Here is a 7500-nt window from a genome sequence, read left to right on the forward strand (position 1 = left end):
CAGAGTTTTTGACCCAGTCTGTGTACTGTCTGAAGTATCCAACCAGGCTCTGCATGTAGACATCTCTCTCCTGCAGGACAACGAGAGGTTGTTTAGAGTGTCTGTCTGTCTGTCTGTCTGTCTGTCTGTCTGTCTGTCTGTCTGTCTGTCTGTCTGTCTGTCTGTCTGTCTGTCTGTCTGTCTGTCTGTCTGTCTGTCTGTCTGTCTGTCTGTCTGTCTGCCTGTCTGCCTGTCTGTCTGTCTGTCCGTAGTGCGTTTACCTGTTTAACCACGCGTGAAGCGTTGTGTGTGTGTCTCTCTGTCTGTCTGTCCGTCCGTCCGTAGTGCGTTTACCTGTTTAACCACGCGTGAAGCGTTGTGTGTGTCTGTCTGTCTCTCTGTCTGTCTGTCCGTCCGTCCGTAGTGCGTTTACCTGTTTAACCACGCGTGAAGCGTTGTGTGTCTGTCTGTCTGTCTCTCTGTCTGTCTGTCCGTCCGTCCGTAGTAAACCACGCGTGAAGCGTTGTGTGTGTCTCTGTCTGTCTGTCCGTCCGTCCGTAGTGCGTTTACCTGTTTAACCACGCGTGAAGCGTTGTGTGTGTCTCTGTCTGTCTGTCCGTCCGTCCGTAGTGCGTTTACCTGTTTAACCACGCGTGAAGCGTTGTGTGTGTCTGTCTCTCTGTCTGTCTGTCCGTCCGTCCGTAGTGCGTTTACCTGTTTAACCACGCGTGAAGCGTTGTTTGTGATGAGGTACTCTGCTTCGTCGATGGCACTAAGGACGTTAGTCACCTTCACCTGAGAGAGACAGGTGAGTTAGGGTGTGTGTGTGTGTGTGTGTGTGTGTGTGTGTGTGTGTGTGTGTGTGTGTGTGTGTGTGTGTGTGTGTGTGTGTGTGTGTGTGTGTGTGTGTGTGTGTGTGTGTGTGTGTGTGTGTGTGTGTGTGTGTGTGCTTGCGTGTGAGTGTGAGTGTGCTTGCGTGTGTGTGTGTGCTTGCGTGTGAGTGTGTGTGAGTGTGAGTGTGAGTGTGAGTGAGTGTGTGTGTGTGTGTGTGTGTGTGTGTGTCCTCACAGGTAGTTCCTCAGCTGTCCTCTGCAGTAGCCGGATGCTCTGGCTGAGGGTGCTCTGAAAGAGAGGAGGGGGCCATGTTTCAGATAGGTCTAGTTACTGAAGAGGGCCATGTTTCAGTTGGGTCTAGTTACTGAAGAGGGCCATGTTTCAGATAGGTCTAGTTACTGAAGAGGGCCATGTTTCAGATAGGTCTAGTTACTGAAGAGGGCCATGTTTCAGATAGGTCTAGTTACTGAAGAGGGCCATGTTTCAGATAGGTCTAGACGCTGAATCTGGCCATGTTTCAGATAGGCCTAGTTACTGTAGAGGGCCATGTTTCAGATGGGTCTAGTTACTGAAGAGGGCCATGTTTCAGATGGGTCTAGTTACTGTAGAGGGCCATGTTTCAGATGGGTCTAGTTACTGAAGAGGGCCATGTTTCAGATGGGTCTAGTTACTGTAGAGGGCCATGTTTCAGATGGGTCTAGTTACTGTAGAGGGCCATGTTTCAGATGGGTCTAGTTACTGAAGAGGGCCATGTTTCAGATGGGTCTAGTTACTGAGGGCCATGTTTCAGATGGGTCTAGTTACTGAAGAGGGCCATGTTTCAGATGGGTCAGATTACTGTGAGGGAGCCCATGTTTCAGATGGAGTCTAGTTACTGAAGAGACCATGTTTCAGATGGGTCTAGTTACTGTAGAGGGCCATGTTTCAGATGGTCTAGTTACTGTAGAGGGCCATGTTTCAGATAGGTCTAGTTACTGAAGAGGGCCATGTTTCAGATGGGTCTAGTTACTGTAGAGGCCATGTTTCAGATAGGTCTAGACGCTGAATCTGGCCATGTTTCAGATGGGTCTAGTTACTGAAGAGGGCCATGTTTCAGATGGGTCTAGTTACTGAAGAGGCCATGTTTCAGATGGGTCTAGTTACTGTAGAGGGCCATGTTTCAGATGGGTCTAGTTACTGAAATGGGCCGTGTTTCAGATAGGTCTAGTTACTGAAATGGGCCGTGTTTCAGATAGGTCTAGTTACTGAAATGGGCCGTGTTTCAGATAGGTCTAGTTACTGAAATGGGCCGTGTTTCAGATAGGTCTAGTTACTGAAGAGGGCCGTGTTTCAGATAGGTCTAGTTACTGAATCTGGACACCGAAAACCACAGAGTAGTACAACACACACCGAGTATCACAGAGTATTACAACACACCGAGTACCACAGAGTATCACAACACACACAGAGTACCACAGAGTATTACAATACACACAGAGTACCACAGAGTATTACAATACACACCGAGTATCACAGAGTATTACAACACACACCGAGTACCAGCAGAGATAACAACACACACCGAGTACCACAGAGATTACAACACACACAGAAAAAAAAAAAAAGTACAATTTCTTGACTGCATATATATACACACACAGAAAGGCACCCCTTGACTGTATATACACACAGAAAGTACAATTCTTGACTGGTATACACACACAAAGTACACTTTGACTGGTATACACACACAGAAAGTACACCCCTTGACTGGTATATACACACAGAAAGTACACTTCCTTGACTGGTATATATACACACAGAAAGTACACCCTGGGACTGGTATACACACACACACAGAAAGTACACCCCTTTGACTGGTATATACACACAGAAAAGTACACCCCTTGACTGGTATACACACACAGAGCACCCCTTGACTGGTATACACAGAAAGTACACCCCTTGACTGGTATATACACACACAGAAAGTACACCCCTTGGATTGGTATATATACACACACAGAAAGTACACCCCTTGACTGGTATACACACACACAGAAAGTACACCCCTTGACTGTATATACACACACAGAAAGTACACCCTTGACTGGTATACACACACAGAAAGTACACCCTGACTGTATATACACACACAGAAAGTACACTCCCTTGACTGGTATATACACACACAGAAAGTACACCCTTGGACTGGTGAAAGCTGACTGGTATATACACACACAGAAAGTACACCCCTTGACTGGTATATACACACACAGAAAGTACACCCCTTGACTGTATATACACACACAGAAAGTACACCCCTTTGGACTGGTATATATACACACACAGAAAAGTACACCCTTTGACTGGTATACACACAGAAAGTACACCCCTTGACTGGTATACACACACAGAAAGTACACCCTTGACAGGTATATATATACACACACAGAAAGTACACCCCTTGACTGGTATATACACACACAGAAAGTACACCCCTTGACTGGTATATATACACACACAGAAAGTACACCCCTTGACTGGTATATATACACACACAGAAAGTACACCCCTTGACTGGTATATATACACACACAGAAAGTACACCCCTTGACTGGTATATATACACACACACAGAAAGTACACCCCTTGACTGGTATATATACACACACACAGAAAGTACACCCCTTGACTGGTATACACACACACAGAAAGTACACCCCTTGACTGGTATATATACACACACAGAAAGTACACCCCCTTGACTGGTATATATACACACAGAAAGTACACCCCTTGACTGGTATATACACACACAGAAAGTACACCCCTTGACTGGTATATATACACACACACAGAAAGTATATACACACACAGAAAGTACACCCCTTGACTGGTATATATACACACACAGAAAGTACACCTTGACTGGTATATATACACAGAAAGTACACCCCTTGACTGGTATATACACACACAGAAAGTACACCCTTGACTGGTATATATACACACACAGAAAGTACACCCCTTGACTGGTATATATACACACACAGAAAGTACACCCTTGACTGGTATATACACACACAGAAAGTACACCCCTTGACTGGTATATATACACACACAGAAAGTACACCTTGACTGGGTATATATACACAGAAAGTACACCTTGACTGGTATATATATACACACACAGAAAGTACACCCCTTGACTGGTATATATACACACACAGAAAGTACACCCCCTTGGACTGGTATATATATACACACACAGAAAGTACACCCTTGACTGGTATATATACACACAGAAAGTACACCCTTGACTGGTATATACACACAGAAAGTACACCCCTTGACTGGTATACACACACACAGAAAGTACACCCCTTGACTGGTATATACACACACAGAAAGTACACCCCTTGACTGGTATATATATACACACACAGAAAGTACACCCCTTGACTGGTATATACACACACAGAAAGTACACCCTTGACTGGTATATATACACACAGAAAGTACACCCCTTGACTGGTATATATACACACACAGAAAGTACACCCTTGACTGGTATATACACACACAGAAAGTACACCCCTTGACTGGTATATACACACAGAAAGTACACCCCTTGACTGGTATACACACACAGAAAGTACACCCCTTGACTGGTATACACACACAGAAAGTACACCCCTTGACTTATTTCACATTTAGTTGTCTTACAATTTAAATTCAAAATGGATTTACTAGATGTTTTATTCTCACCCATCGATACACAAAACCCCATAATGACACATTGAAAACATGTTTTGAGAAATGTTAGAACATTTATTGAAAATGAAATACAGAAATATCTAATGTACATTAGTATTCACACCCCTGAGTCAATACTTAGTAGAAGCACCTCTGGCAGTGATTACAGTTTTCTGGTTGAGTCTCGAAGAGTGATTACAGCTGGGAGTCTTTCTGGGTAAGTCTCTAAGAGTGATTACAGCTGGGAGTCTTTCTGGGTAAGTCTCTAAGAGTGATTACAGCTGGGAGTCTTTCTGGGTAAGTCTCTAAGAGTGATCACAGCTGGGAGTCTTTCTGGGTGAGTCTCTAAGAGTGATCACAGCTGGGAGTCTTTCTGGGTAAGTCTCTAAGAGTGATTACAGCTGGGAGTCTTTCTGGGTAAGTCTCTAAGAGTGATTACAGCTGGGAGTCTTTCTGGGTAAGTCTCTAAGAGTGATTACAGCTGGGAGTCTTTCTGGGTAAGTCTCTAAGAGTGATCACAGCTGGGAGTCTTTCTGGGTAAGTCTCTAAGAGAGATTACAGCTGGGAGTCTTTCTGGGTAAGTCTCTAAGAGTGATCACAGCTGGGAGTCTTTATGGGTAAGTCTCTAAGAGTGATCACAGCTGGGAGTCTTTATGGGTAAGTCTCTAAGAGTGATTACAGCTGGGAGTCTTTATGGGTAAGTCTCTAAGAGTGATCACAGCTGGGAGTCTTTCTGGGTAAGTCTCTAAGAGTGATTACAGCTGAGAGTCTTTCTGGGTAAGTCTCTAAGAGTGATCACAGCTGGGAGTCTTTCTGGGTAAGTCTCTAAGAGTGATTACAGCTGGGAGTCTTTCTGGGTGAGTCTCTAAGAGTGATTACAGCTGGGAGTCTTTCTGGGTGAGTCTCTAAGAGTGATTACAGCTGGGAGTCTTTCTGGGTGAGTCTCTAAGAGTGATTACAGCTGGGAGTCTTTCTGGGTAAGTCTCTAAACTCTTTCTACACCTGGATTGTGCAACGTTTGCCCATTGTTCTTTAAAATATTCTTCAAGCTCATTGGTTGTTGATCGTTGCTTGACAACCATTTCCAGGATCTTTCCACAGATGTTCAGGCTTTTATCCTGAAAAACTCCCTCATCGTTAACAATTACAAGCAAATCAAATCAAATCAAATCAAATCAAATTTTATTTGTCACATACACATGGTTAGCAGATGTTAATGCTAGTGTAGCGAAATGCTTGTGCTTCTAGTTCCGACAATGCAGTGATAACCAACAAGTAATCTAACTAACAATTCCAAAAAAAACTACTGTATTATACACAGTGTAAGGGGATAAGGAACATGTACATAAGGATATATGAATGAGTGATGGTACAGAGCAGCATACAGTAGATGGTATCGAGTACAGTATATACATATGAGATGAGTGTGTAGACAAAGTAAACAAAGTGGCATAGTTAAAGTGGCTAGTGATACATGTGTTACATAAGGATGCAGTCGATGTTGTAGAGTACAGTATATACATATGCATATGAGATGAATAATGTAGGGTAAGTAACATTATATAAGGTAGCATTGTTTAAAGTGGCTAGTGATATATATATATATATATATTTACATCATTTCCATCAATTCCCATTATTAAAATGGCTGGAGTTGGGTCAGTGTCAATGACAGTGTGTTGGCAGCAGCCACTCAATGTTAGTGGTGGCTATTTAACAGTCTGATGGCCTTGAGATAGAAGCTGTTTTTCATAACATCATAACATGATGCAGCCACCACTATGCTTGAAAATATTGGTTGTCCAGGATCTTTCCACAGATGTTCAGGTAGATTTAAGTCAAGAGTGTAACTATTCCACTCAGGAACATTCACTGTCTTCCTGGTAAGCAACTCCAGTGTAGATTTGGCCTTGTGTTTTAGGTTATTGTCCTGCTGAAAGGTGAATTAATCTCCCAGTGTCTGGTGGAAAGCAGACTGAACCAGGTTTTCCTCTAGGATTTTGCCTGTTCTTAGCTCCATTCTGTTTCTCCTTTATCCTGAAAAACTCCCTCATCGTTATCCTAGGATAGGATAAGTAATCCTTCTCACCCCCCCTTTAAGATTTAGATGCACTATTGTAAAGTGACTGTTCTACTGGATGTCATAAGGTGAATGCACCAATTTGTAAGTCGCTCTGGATAAGAGCGTCTGCTAAATGACTTAAATGTAAATGTAAATGTAAATTACAAGCATACCCATAACATGATGCAGCCACCACTATGCTTGAAAGTATGGAGAGCAATTCTCAGTAGTGTGTTGTATTTGATTTGCCCCAAACAACACTTTGTATTCACGACAAAAAGTTATTTGCTTTCCACATGTTTTCAGTATTACTTTAGTGCCTTGTTGCCAACAGGATGCATGTTTTCAGTATTACTTTAGTGCCTTGTTGCAAACAGGATGCATGTTTTCAGTATTACTTTAGTGCCTTGTTGCAAACAGGATGCATGTTTTCAGTATTACTTTAGTGCCTTGTTGCAAACAGGATGCATGTTTTCAGTATTACTTTAGTGCCTTGTTGCAAACAGGATGCATGTTTTCAGTATTACTTTGCTGCTATAACAGCCTCCACTCTTCTGGGAAGGCTTTCCACTAGATGTTGGAACATTGCTGTTAAAACAGCTTCCACTCTTCTGGGAAGGCTTTCCACTAGATGTTGTAACATTGCTGTTGTAACAGCCTCCACTCTTCTGGGAAGGCTTTCCACTAGATGTAGGAACATTGCTGCTATAACAGCCTCCACTCTTCTGGGAAGGCTTTCCACTAGATGTTGGAACATTGCTGCTATAACAGCGTCCACTCTTCTGGGAAGGCTTTCCACTAGATGTTGGAACATTGCTGCGGGGACTTGCTTCCATTCGGCCACAGAGCGTTAGTGAGATTGGGCGATTCGGCCTGGGTCACAGTCG

The 7500-nt window shown here is 43.3% G+C and overlaps 1 long non-coding RNA gene across 2 annotated transcripts in view; it reads right to left on the reverse strand.

Moving 5' to 3' along the window:
* Position 1: 1 nt before the first annotated feature.
* Positions 2–7500, reverse strand: part of LOC124029825 — a 12280-nt gene continuing 4781 nt past the window's right edge. For both annotated transcript variants that reach the window (XR_006837851.1, XR_006837850.1), the window contains exons 3-5: positions 1048–1101; positions 694–774; positions 2–70 (exon numbers count right to left, since the gene is read on the reverse strand). This is a non-coding gene — a long non-coding RNA (uncharacterized LOC124029825). The remainder of the gene's footprint in view (positions 71–693; positions 775–1047; positions 1102–7500) is intronic.

Source organism: Oncorhynchus gorbuscha, unplaced genomic scaffold (assembly GCF_021184085.1).
Source record: "Oncorhynchus gorbuscha isolate QuinsamMale2020 ecotype Even-year unplaced genomic scaffold, OgorEven_v1.0 Un_scaffold_7820, whole genome shotgun sequence".
NCBI classification, from domain to species: domain Eukaryota; kingdom Metazoa; phylum Chordata; class Actinopteri; order Salmoniformes; family Salmonidae; genus Oncorhynchus; species Oncorhynchus gorbuscha.